Source organism: Syngnathus scovelli, chromosome 11 (assembly GCF_024217435.2).
Source record: "Syngnathus scovelli strain Florida chromosome 11, RoL_Ssco_1.2, whole genome shotgun sequence".
Lineage (NCBI taxonomy): Eukaryota > Metazoa > Chordata > Actinopteri > Syngnathiformes > Syngnathidae > Syngnathus > Syngnathus scovelli.
In genome coordinates, this window is record NC_090857.1 from 4,210,470 (window position 1) to 4,224,067 (window position 13,598).

The 13,598-nt window shown below is 44.2% G+C and overlaps 1 long non-coding RNA gene across 2 annotated transcripts; it reads right to left on the reverse strand.

Moving 5' to 3' along the window:
- Positions 1 to 1,380: 1,380 nt before the first annotated feature.
- LOC125977450 (uncharacterized) lies at positions 1,381 to 12,427 on the reverse strand. Of its 2 annotated transcripts, XR_007484636.2 has the most exons (4): positions 12,242 to 12,427; positions 11,566 to 11,682; positions 5,089 to 6,863; positions 1,381 to 4,923 (listed from the first exon to the last, which is right to left on the reverse strand). It is a non-coding gene; the product is annotated as an uncharacterized lncRNA (long non-coding RNA). The 2 variants fall into 2 exon arrangements; XR_007484635.2 differs by having other exon boundaries at positions 1,381 to 6,863; positions 12,242 to 12,424.
- Positions 12,428 to 13,598: the final 1,171 nt, after the last annotated feature.

The window sequence follows — 13,598 nt, forward strand, 5'->3', positions numbered from 1 at the left end:
GCGCAGAGTTGACTCGCAGCGCCGTCTGCTGCTCGTTCAGAAAACTGCACGGGGTAGTTTTCACATGACTTGCAAACGAAAGGAACCCTAAAACACTTTTTTAAAGTTTAGATTATACATGAGTTGTTTGACAGTCAAAAAGGTGAGGTTTTGTAAAAGCATTTATTTTGAAGCTTTCTTCCTTTTTGAATATGCTAAATAAAGGAATAGGAAGTACTAACATCTGCAATCATTTTTCATCTATTTACTATTAATACAAAAATAAATATACTATATACTTTTAAAATATATATTGTTAATCTACAGAAAGATTGAAATGGTTGGAATAACGTTTCAAATTTTCAATTGAATCTTTTGACACACGGGGGCGCCCTTAGCACACGTAACACTAAACAGCAAGCTGACTCGCCACAGGTCAAATTGAATGTCATTTGAGGAAAAAGTATTACCTTTTTTAATTTATTAGTATTATATTTTGTTTTAGTATTATATATTAAAACAAAGCGTATCATGAAGGTTTGATTTTACAAAAGAGGACCATTTTACACAAAATATAAAATATGTGTTTTATTTGTTAGAGTCAAATAACTAACACTAACCTTACATGACAAAACTCAGTCCAAGATGATTCGAGCATCTATTGTTCCTGAGGGGTGTTTATGCTTGGGGAAGAATGTGCTCAGATTACATAAATTCATCCCAGAGTCACGGGAGAGCAATAGAGAGAGAGAGAAGCATAGCAATATCTTGGCAATTCCATCTCCACGAACCCACTTCAAAGAGCCATGTTTAGTTTTCATCATTTCCCCAAGCTACAAAGGTCATAAAAAGGATACATCGTACACAAAAAGACATTTTAAGAGCACATTTGAGTGTGTAGCAATAAGAAGGGCGCAAAAAAAAAAAAAAGTGAAATGGAAACGTAGGCAGCAAGCTTGACCTAGTGATTAGTATGTCTGCATTGCAGTTGAAAGCTCACAGGGTCAAATCTTGTTTCAGGCCCTCCTGTGACGACTTTGCACATTCTCCCCGTGCTTGTTTGGGTTTTCTCCTGCATTCCAAAATCATGCATGTAATCTTAACTGTGACCCTCAGAATGTCTTAAACTGATGTATTGTCATTTTATTGCATTAAAGGAAAGTTGCAATTTCTCTCCACAATTTCTGCTACAATGACAGGAAACTTCATCATTTGGCAATAAATATAAAGTAGAGACACTCTATTTTCTTAGTGGGTCACATAAAATGATGTGGCTGGCCTTGAATTTGACACCCGTGATCTAAATTGTTCAAACAGAGGGTTTGAATATAAGTATGAATGATCACTGCCCAGTGTACCCCCCCCCCCCCCCCCCTTTGCACACACTCATCTTGTGACCCTAGAAAACAAAAAAACAAATCAAAATTAGCACAGTACAAATTTGATCTTACAATCAACCCTTGGTTACTGACACAATCTGGTGGGGCATGGAATTGCCTCAGATCAAGGGTACAACAAGGTCAAGCAAAAGCATTAAGGACCACCTGCAGATGGTCGGACCCTTCAGGGCGTCATAACATGGCCGTAAAAAAGCTCTCAAGTCACTTTGTTACAATACAAGTGAACACACTCCAAGGAGTTTACAGCTGGAGCAGATACACACACAAATGCTTTACGAAGTCCGCGCCTGACAATGATACACATTCATGCTGGCACACCTGCACAGGACACAATGACTTTTAGTTTACCTACTTTAAAAAGATATGACTTCCATAACTTAGTAAGTTAACAACATTTGATGACGCGTTTATTTTCGGCTTTAGCACAAGCTAATTTTAGGCTCACAATAACCTTACAAAAATCATTATTAGAGATCATGCCGAATCAAACTAAAGGTCATGACCTACAATTCCCACACGGCACAGCTGTGTCATTGTTTTTTTTCTCTCTTTTTATCAGCAGCCAAATCATAAACACAACCATCTTCTTAAGCGCCCTGGTTGCATTTCTTCATACCTTAATCAAAGATGGCTGATTACATGTTAAAACATGTTTTCTTCACTTGAAATACAAAGCTAAAAAAAAACAAAAAACTTATTTATCTCCGTTAGATGCTGATTATTGTGGGACAAATTTTGAGCTGAACATTATGATCGGTCCATCTCGGCGGTCTTGGACTTTAAGATCTATAGTTGAAGATGTCAGTGAAGGTGGAAAAGTGACTGTTTCAGCTGTGTACACAAACGGTACGAGTTCAAACATATACATTACGGTAAAATTCGGTAAAGCTAACTGGAACATGTCGACTTTCCTCCCGTCATGAAACGCACAATAAAAACACATTGTCGCTAGGGAGCCACACTTTGACCACCATTCAGGATCTTTTTTCTTGAGCAGAACAAAAGAGTGGAAGCCACAGTTGATACAGGTGGCGAGACGATGTGCAAAGGTTCAACGTATAAATGTGAAAGTGAGGAGAAGAAAAAGTCGATTTGTTTTCTAATAGCTTCCAGAGGTGGCAAACACCAAGTGGTGCAATCCAGATGTTTTTTCTTTTTTGTATCCCTCTCTCGCTTTCTAAAATGAATATTACCTTGTTTTACCCAAGCAGCTGGATAATTTGTTCCATTTGAGGGGAGGTGGTGGGGGGGGGGGGTCGGCAGGCGACAGTCAGGCGGGCAGCCACACAGGTTGGAGCCTTGTTGAAGAGTATCACGTAGCCGCCTTTTATGACCTGTTAAACACCCCGGAGCTGAACGCCACCATTTATCCTACAGTGTAGGGCACGGTGTGAATAAGATAGGGTGAACGTAGTCGTAAAAAAAAAAAAACATGTTTGTTTCGAGGAGAGGAAATCAGACTGCATGGAAGAAAAAAAAAAAAGGAGGCCTCTGTAAGCCTGCAGTAAATTACCGACACTCCTGGCCTGTTTGTTGCTTCTGTAACATTCCTGTGTGGAAATGTGATAAATTGTGATTGTGTTGTTTACAGAGAGGACTGAGGAAAAAAAATGTAAATTAGTGATCCCTTCCAATGAGGCAATATTTGACTCAGCTAAAAAAGATGTTTCTATTTTATTGATGTGAACCAAAGGGCTCGTGTGAACTTTGCAGTTTCGATATGTCTGATCTTTGTCTCAGATGTACAATCCTCAATTCCTCGGAAGATCATTGGAGGGTCTCCCTCCCTCTTTCCAGATTTCAGAGGGCGCAATAACAATCTCCTCTGTGATTCCTTCCACATGCACGTTGTAACGCTCACTTCATTTGGGACCATTAGGTCCATCGTCAGATGCGCAGGGCAAGAATTACAGACGAGCGAGAGAGGGAGGGAAATAGAGAGATTTCTTCTTCTATTTCAATTGCGGAACGGCAGCTACGCAAACACTGGATGAAGGTGGGAGGGAGACGCGGCAGCTGAGGGGAAGGGACGGATGGATGTGGAGAGCAAAGACGGGGAGGGAGAGAGGCGCTAGGCAGAGCCGCTGAGTCTAGACTCCAGATGTGCAGGCAGCAGCGGCGGCAGAGCGGCTGCTCTGGGAGTATCCCCAGCACATGTCCCCACGCCGCCTGTAAATCAGTCCAGCTAGGCCTCAGGCTGCACCGCAGCCGCAAAAACCCTCCGCACGGACCCCCAAACTTGGCTGGCCAGCGACAGAAAGGCGCCAATGAGCCCGCTGTGTTCAATTTTATCCATAATTGACTCTCTGAGTGTCTAGTAGACAAAACACACTCAAAAATTGAAGGAGACCTTGATGCAATGCAGTATTTACTGATCGTGTTGTTTTGGCCCAGCAATTTGTGTTTTTGGGGGGTACACAAATCCGCGTAACCCCTCAAACAGTTATTTGAAAATCTAGTGGTGAACGGTGGCATTACAACCTGAAAATGGTCAGGTACTATATTTGTAATATTGAGGCTGCTCTGGCCTGCCGCATTTTCGTTCTCATTTCAACAAACTCTAAGTAGCGTCAACACTATCGTCGATATAACTCGCCGTTGTTTCCTAATTTGCGTTTGAGCATCTTTACGTGAACACATGAACGCAGCCCATGGTGGGTTGCAGCTGCGTACACATCAGAGAGCAGCGCCGCTTGGTGTCTCTCCTCATTTAGCTCCACCACATCTCATCTGCCGCCCTGCTCCCCAGTCTCACTGGCACCAGGGCATTCCTTCAATAGCTTCCCAAACTTTATATCCACAGAGCACATTTACACAATTACAGATTCCTGCTAAATGTCTGTGCAATCCCTTTCCATCAATGCACACACATAATTAGATGTTGGACTGCAGGGCTTGCACCATATATAGTAAGCAATGCAGGCCACAAGCATGCGCTACACAAACCGCAATTCTCATTGTAGTCCATCAGGGAGCTATTTTAAAGGAGGAGGAAAATGTCTTTGAGTGGCTCAGCACTTAGCACATCCAAGTCCAAATGACGGAACGAACGAAGCGGAACGAGGCCTATACGTGTGACTGTGCTGTGTCTGGCAAACTCGGCCCGTGCTATTGTGCAAAGTGTGAGAGTCAACGCCTCGCTCAGCTGTTCAAACAGGTAGCCCGGAAGCTGTGTTTAAATTCATCGGGGTGTAGACGTCCTCTGAACAAACGGGTGAGCGCGGGGAAAGATGCAGAGGTCAGAATTCGGATGCGTGTGTGTGTGTGTCTGTTTGTTTGTGTGAACAGGTGAGCAAGCCATGTACACAAGCAAAACAATCAATACACACTAAATGACACTCACACAAATCCCGGCGGAAACTCGAGCTCCCCAAGCTTGATTGCAAATATCCTGAAGCTCACACAGACACCCTCTGTGTCCATATGTGTGCACATTAGGGCTGTTCAAACACTTTAATTGTGTTGATATTCGTCGCAGGGGTACATCGAGTGCATTCCCAGCACTGAGGCAAGGAATGCCCCCCCTCCACCCCTTGGGATGCTCCTGGAAAAAACAGCTGACAGTTTGTGGAATTCTCCTGGACATGAGAGGTTAACTAGGCTCAGTGGGAGAATAAAACAACATATCTCTAAGTAGACTGTCATCAGAGGCTGATGCCACAGACAAATCAACCACGGGAAAATTGAATGAAGAAAATTGAAGACTCACTGTCTGTTGTGGAAAATGATTTAGTGTTGATTTGGTCCATTCTTTAAACCACTCTAACTAATCTGGGTCATCTGTCAATCACAGAGGGACTGACATTATTTTTCTCACCATGCACATTTGCAGGCAGAGATTTTTTCCATGATTACCAGACAGGTGTGTGTTAGTTTGTGGTATTGCATTAGACTTACAGCGCCAACTACTGGCCTGGCATGTTAACTACGTTGTTATCGGTCAGCTTTGGATATCTCTATTTACACACATTACATATATTTACTAAAACCACAGACAAGCAAACTGGCGACCATAATCAAATTTATACAGCAAATATGGATCAGAGTTGGAGAGTAGGAGTTAGTCTTGCTTTTATTACTATCAAATACTTGTTCAGTCTGTTCCTAAAGTGCATCATTTAAAAAATACTTCTATGTGAGCCATTATTGTTTTGCAATAGAGCAAACAATAGAAAATAGATATGAATTTCAGGCTGCTGACAGACAGTGCCAAGTTCAAAGCGACGTAAACCACAATTATTCACACAATCTAACAATTAACAGTGCTGTCTTTTTCTCTTCGTCCACAAGAGGGCCACCTACACCATGTGTGATTCTCCAGGGGTCGTCAACAGATAGGAGTCTGTGAGTCTGCTGAGCATGTTTTTGCGTGAGTGTCTGTCATGCATGCATGAGCAATCCCGAGTGGGGGGGATTGCAATAGACAAGGCAGTCAGTCAGAAGGCCTTGGGTTCCTCCACCTAATTAGTAGCAGTGCTAGGCCGCAAAGGAGCCAGCATCAGCCAGCGTCAGCCGCCATGTGAAACGGCTGCAGGGGAGCAGAGAACATCTCCCCGATGCTGACTCTGCGTTCAAAGAGCTTATCTGAGCCCGTCTGGCCTCGTCTTATCTGATGTGACCTCAGTGCAAACGCCTCCTGTTTCATTTGGTGGACTCGTTCATGTGCGCATTTAGGTGCGTTGGAAAGTAGCTGGGAATACACAAATGCTTTTCTTGGATGGCAACCAGGCCAGAATGAGGTCGCCATTAGTCGTAACCCGCTGAGGGTCACATATCAAATAAGGCAACATTGTAGAATGGATTTGTTCTTTTGCGGTGGTGATTTATGAAGTGATTAATAAGCGAATTCTGAACGGGAGATGCTGCAGAGGGTTTTCATTTAAGGCCGCAGCTCGGCATGAACTAAATATCTGCTATGGCTTCCGTGACCTTTTCATGCATGATGCTTATTGCTTATAACCAATGTTTCTGCAATTACACTCATGGCACAAAGCCAGAGTGGGCCGGCACAAACGATTCGGACACGATTCTGCTCCAGTGCTGCGGTAATTGTTGTTGCCCACTGTCTACCCCAGGAGTGACCCCCGCTTCCCGAAATGCAAACACATGCAGATACAGATGCACATACTCAAACACATTAACACGCAATGTTGACACAGCTTCGGCAGGGATGACCCGCGCCCCCCCCCCCCCCCCCCCTCCCCTTCCCCGCACTCGCTCACACACACATACACACCATATCCCCGCTTCTGCCTTCTTGATCCCTCATCCTATCATCCCTCCCTACAAGTCACACACACACACATGCACGCACACACTGGGCTGTTTAGAGATCAGAAGCCCAGCTCGGAGGCCCCACACCTGGGCATGTTTGTGGAGGAAGCGGGCCCTGGGCGGGCTGCGCTCCATGCGCCTGTCGACTGGCTCCACCAAGTCTGGCCAGCTGTGCTCCTGGCCTGGCCTCTTGCTGTGGGGGCTGTGCAGCTGGGAAAGGCATGTTTCCCAAAAGGGGAGAAAAAAGGACAGAGAGGGGCGGAGGGAGGGAGGGTGGACATAGAAAAAAAAAAAAAGAGGAAAAAAGAGGCCTTTGGGTTATTTCGAGATCATTACACATTCATCCCTGGGCTTTCCTAAAGCATCTCCCTTTGTATGGAAAAAACATACCACGGTTGATTCTAGATTAAGTCGCTTCGTGCTTTCCAGTTAATGAAAAATATTTTCATCAACATTGTGCAACTTTTGAATCACATCAATAGTAACTGCCTTTTTTTTTTTTTTTCAAAATACAGCGCCGTAAACTGCAGCTGTTGTGATCAATGCTTCAAAATATAATTTTAATTAAACACTGCCCGGGCATCATTCAGAAACTGTCTTGAAGAACAAATGTGTTCTTAAGTCGCAAATTCATTTTTATGCACTTTTCAATGGTAATGCGGTTTTCTCGGGAACACATTTAATCATTTCAAGCATGGTGTTTTGATTTGAAGACAAAAGTTGTGTTCAAGTTAATGCGAAACAAAACACAAGAAAACAACATTTTCAAGAAAAGCAGTGTTTCAATTTGCTTGGTGTAATGGCTTAATCGTGTTCTGTGTATCACATGTGCCACCATAACTAGCACGTCCAAAATATATTTGTGAACGAAACTCAAGTGTTATTTGGTCATTTTGGAAACTTTCACAAAACAGATTATTCCATCAATGCATGAAATGTCATTTGGATACGAAGCAACCGTGGAAAACTTTCGCCAGTTGTAAGAGACAACAAACAAAGTTTTGGTATTTGCTATTTCAGATGTCACCTCATCCTGTGTGTGTACTTAGCCCGCTGCCACGAGGAGCTCCTTGGAGCCACACAGCTGAGCCAAGCATCATCTCAGGAAGCGGACGACGTGTGGAAACGCTAGCTGCCACGTCCGCCCGTCACTCAGCAATCATCCAAGCTGAACCGTGCAGGCCTACGCAAAATGGCTACGGGGCTCATCCTCGCCTTCCCTGAGGACAAGCGCCAAATACTACACCGCCTTAATTATGAAGGATTGCGAGTGTGCTGATCTTATCAGCGCTGCTGTTGAGTTTGTGACGAAACCTCGCTACTATCTCGCTGAGGAATCTTGACTTGCTGCTCTTTTTCGTAGTTCCGATTGTACATACGCTCCAAAGCGGTGACAGCTGCATAACTTCCATTGACCTGAATGTTCAGGTGAAACAACACGAGTCAATCCAGTGCAACGAAACTCATTTTAAAAACGAGAATCAACATCCCAAAGGAGACAATTTGACCAAACAGAGCGTGGTGTGTCTCTCAGTTTGACCCCAGGGGATGTCTCGGTGGCTTAATGGTGTCACTATTGGCCTGCACGGAAGAACCAGTGATATAAGGTGAACATATGCCCAAGCGTCAGGGAGTGCAATTGTTGTATTCTAAAGTAAAACAACATTCATGGTTGAGAGGTGATGCGTGGCTGGCTGGGAAAAAGTGAGAGCTCAGACAGAGAGGCGTCTCAAGTCAAACACTCGTTTCTTTTTACTGCGCCGCCTCCACACTCGTTGCTCACGCTGCTTTTGCTTCTGTTTGCTCATCGGCCGAAGCCTCCTCCTTGTGGGAAGTCTGAGATTCTTCTGAGGCCATGTTTACATCATAACCATCTTGACTACATTTTAATAAGTGCCATATGAAGATGACCCAAGAACTCAAAGATCTCTGAATCTGTCATCATCGTCAACACAGTAAACGTGCAACAGCAATCAGCAGATGTGCTTTTTTTTAAACTGTTCACACCATCGGGGAAATTGAAATTTTAATCTCCTCGTAATCTTATACGATTTAAACTATATATTTCGGGAAAAAATAAGACTCTAACAACTTTTCCCGGTGCTTATTCCAAAATAAAATTAAAAAAAAGAACATTTCCACTCTCACTTGGTGTGGTTAGCCTAAAATAAATGAACCACCAAAACAAATTGAAATACGACCTGTGGCATTTTGTTTTGGAGAAGACACAGTCAACCGCTACTTCCTCAACTCTCGGCCATATGGGGGTCGCCGTAGCAACCATTGCTATACCTGGAGATATTCCTCACAGAGTGACATAAAATGTCTCCTAAACTTTGCTCTTTAGACTAAATGATATAATTCTGGGGGATCAAATTCATTTGGCACTGCCAAATAAAACCTGCTGCAAATGGAAAACACAGTACAGAGGGAAAATCAAGTCCCCGGAGACACGCCGAGAGAAAGAACAAAAAAGTCCTGACAAAAGCAGAACGAGAGAATTATCTGTGCAGCTGTCTGTGCATCAGGATGTCGCTCCCAGAGAGTCAACTCCGAGCAGCCTGATCACAGAGGCAGCACAGGAAGTCCCACAAAAAAGCAAAGGAAGTCAGCACCAGCTCCAGGAAGTGATTTTTTTTTTTTTGCAGGATCGGCTCCACGAAGTCTGGATCCTGTGAGGGAGGAGGAAGGGGGGGGCAGGCAGCTCGGCTAAACACCAGAGTGTGAGAGAGAAGGAAAAGGGAGGGAAAAACCGAGAGTGGGAGGGGAGGCAGGGAGAGATTACATTCTAAGAGCAGTGACATCTGTCTCCATGCCGCCCAGCTGTGTGTCATTTAGAAAAAGCCGCCTGGCATCAGCCAGCCATGCGCCTGATGCCGTGGCGCCAGGCGTTCCACTTGAAATGACGCCGGGTGCCACCGCCGACTTATTTCCTCCAGCCTACGCGCAAATTGCTCACTTCAACACGAGTAAACACGGCCTAGTGTTTGGAAGGGTTGCCTTTCCTTTCTCTTTTTTTTCCCCTAATCTGAGCTCTTTCCATTCTTCTTCTGCAATCCATTTCAATAGAATATGAAATGTGGCATAGACGCTCAGTAAGCAGATTAGTAGCCCCCCCACCCCGCCCTCTTCCAATCCCCATCTCCGCCCTTCCCATCACACACGCTCACACACACCTGTGCTCACATATTTACCAGCTAAGCCGTCATTTTGCATGTAAATAATAGAATGTGTGGTTGGAGCGAAGAGGCGCTAACTTCCTCAGTGTTGCACCTGGGCGGACGTGGTTTGCATAAAATGGGATGTGGGGACTCAAGTTGGGGGCAAGAGGACAACATCAGAGGTGTGAATGGAGTAAAACCTGATAAATAGATGAGGTTACTAATTTAGTAAGTGTCATAATAGCCAAAGAGGTAGCGTGTTCTGCTGGCTGCGCATCTTCACCCCGAGCGGGTTCCTCAAATGCAAACTCTGATCGACACTCGAGACTTCACAGATGAAGTCGCCAGGTCTCGGCGCAGCCCGTGCGACCCGATCTGTACCTCGGTGTCCTCCCTCGAGTCTTTCGCCTCTGCCCATTCTTGCCTGATAAATGATAACGGGAAAAAAAGCAAATGTTCTCCGTTTGATATCAGAGCCTATCAGGGCCTTAGAAGCGTATCTGCTGAGGCCCGGTCAAGGTTCATCCAAAAATCCTTCAGGCCAGCGAGTTCTTTTCAGATGGGACTCGCGCGTCTCGGAGTCAGCCGGCTCCGCGCAGTCAAAACATTTGGCTTGGATTCCAGCAACAGACATAATTCAGCACAGCTTTGAAAGCAAAAGCTGATAATATTCACTAGAACTTCTGTCATCACGCTGGAGAGTCGAGTGCTTTGGCTCGCTATATTTGGGCATTTCGGCAGGATTTTAATGACTTTGCCGGAGTAATTTTAGCCCGTGTGTTGTTTCAGTCTCATTTTCAGCAAACGCTGTGATCACCTGGCCTTTGCGTCGCGCGGGCCTTTCACAGCGAGCACAAAGAGCCAAGGGGGCATTGGTCCACAAGAAAAGCCCAGCTTTGGCTTCTTTGAGAAAGCAGAGGTTTAGCTCTTTCACTTCCACCGCATTGTTATGCTAAGGCCCGGCTCGGGAAGAAGAGTGAACCATTAGCATGTGAAGAAGAGCCAACATCTGAGGGAAACACGTCTTTAAGGCTCCAAAGAAAAGAATCCATGCTGTCTCTCTCTCTCATTTTCTCACTCGCTCGCTCCTCGGCTCCTCTCTCGTTCCTCACCGTCCGTTTGATGGCCCTTTCTCTCTTTCTTCTTTCAAGCTTCTCCTGCCGCTTCTTTTGGCGCCAAGAGGGTTGAGATGTATGTGTGTCGAGGAGGATTAGAAATCGGAACGCTTGCTGATGACACAATGAATGCGGCTCTTGACACGCATTGCATAGTTGTATCAAAGAGGTAGTCCGAATCAATTAGAAATGCAAACCCGCATCGGCGCTGATCATCGGGGCCACCAGGACGGCCAAAGATATTTACCGTATTTTTCGCACTACGAGGCACACTAGAAATTTTTCAAAATGACCATTACGGATGAAAACCTTCATTGATATTGTGTTTAATAATCCACGGCATGTAATTATGTTGATTTGAAAGTATTTAACCTCAAACAAGAATCTAGCCAAAGTGCAGCTAGGTAACATTAGGTCACTTAACACTTAACATATTCGAAGATGAGAGCAATAATACAACGCAAACTATGTTATGTCATAATCCACAAAAGGTTTTGCTTATGTCTCATAATGATGCAAGTATGCTCAAGGTCCGCACGAACAATCACTCTGGAACAATCATATTTCTTGGATAATTAAAATTGGCGACATTTTGAGTGAAAGCAGATTGCTGTAAACGGAGCAGGCTCAACTTACTGACGACAGAGCCGCGGCCTGTCGGGGGGGGCAGCTGCAGGATGAATCACGATGCCGACACACGTACGAGTAATCTTGGGTGGGAATACACACATGCTCCTCTGGATAACAGCTGGACTGGAACAAAATACAAGAACGAGAGGGGGAAAAAATGGCTGTCATTAGGAGTTTTGTATTTGTATGACATACTAAAGTATTTTTTTTTTTTGATGATTCGGCAAAATGTGCGATGTTTAGGGTTCCACAATATAGCAGAATAGGCAAAATAATGCCGAATCAGCCATCATCCTTGAAAACTACTGCTCTCTGTTGACATCAAAACCGAGTCAGTTATGAGTGGCAGGATAACAAAGCATATGATAAACACCAATCTCTCAAGGCTCTTTGCTCGAAACTTTCCAGCTGAGTAACGACTCGCTGTAGGGAAAAAAAAAAAAAAGATGGATGACTAAGCCGTGCACCTGCCTCGATTTCAAGCTATTACACTGACAGGAGGGGAGGGGCTGAGTTGGTATGAAAAAAGAGAAGGAATTTCCAAGGACAGGCAAGATGTTGTGAAATCATATTGCGCATGTGATCCATACAGCTGCAGAGGGACGGGCGGGCTAGCTATGTGTGTGTAATAGTATGAATCACCAGTAGAGTTCCTCAAAATTCAGAACAATCGCTTACGTACCTCTCCTCCATTTCTTCACAGTTTGATCTTCGTCGTCGGTCGACTCAAACGCAGGTGGACAAGTGAGATGATGGCATTAAGCTAAAAACAAGTCAACACAAACACACACCTTTTAACAATGAACAATGCCAGAGTCATGCAAAGTTTCTTCATCAGCATGAGATCATGTGACACATATAACACAGAGAAGTCACACACGCATTTCCTCCCGCAGGTGGCTGACGGCAGCAGCCGGGGCAACATTCCAGCTCTGTTGTTAAGTGACATCTCCCTTGTACAAGTGTCCTCATCCAGGAAAAGCAGATGACTCATGGGCTTGTTTACTTCACATGGCAGCCACTCGCAATACGTGGAAGCCGGGGGGGGCTGCTATACGGTCTGGACACCTGTTGTGTTAGATGCAGACGTAACTTGGGAAGCAGCGTGTAGGCATGGTGGGTTTCCGTTGGGTTTCCCAGGTTTGGGGTCAAATTTTGACCTTTCTGCTGGGTAGCTATCATCCTGCTTCCTCCCTTCTTCCAAAAACATTGAAGACCCTAAAGTGTAAATGCCTTCAAAAAGTATCGTACTGTCCTTCCATCTGGATGTGATACTCGCATTCTTTTTGAAAACATCGTTTTTTCCTGTGAGCTCAAGTGGTGGAACATTTGACTGACAAGTGTGTTTTGTTGCCCGGGAGTGTCCTCAAACAACTAAATCAGAGTCTTTGCTTAAATATAACCTTTTGGAATGTTCTGGTTAAGGAAGGAGCCGCGGGTGTGTTACGTATTATTCTGTAGTCTGCATACCTCGCTGATAATTGTGATGTTAATAACGTTTTCCTTTCAATTTGAAACTTGCTAAACAAAGATTCCACGTGTGGCTCGTGAAACTTGTTTCATTCTTTGGAGTACTGTATTTTGGTCACTACTGAATGGCAAAATCGACTTTACTTTAAAGTTATTTTCAACAACCAGGGCGGACATGGTCCTTGACGACTTTTATTAGCACGTCTACTGAGCTGCATCTTGCAGCTGACAGATGCTTCGACATCAAGAGAGGGAACATGCTTTATTTTCTCTCTCTCTCTCTTTCATAATAAACAGATAAAGACTCAAATGTGATGATAACGTCCATGGTCACCTATAACCAATTGCATAACTTATTGAGGTCCAATATTAGAGCTATATCAAAAATGGAGCCTTTTTTTTTATATCAAATGCTCTATATTGATTTAAAAATATATTTATCATGGAGTTTGTTATCATATTGTAATTTCGAGTGTATCCATAGATAGATATAACCTTGGCAGATGCAATGGAGGGAGGATGTGATAGTTTCGATTTGGCTTTTTTCAACAAGAATTTAAAATCGGAGT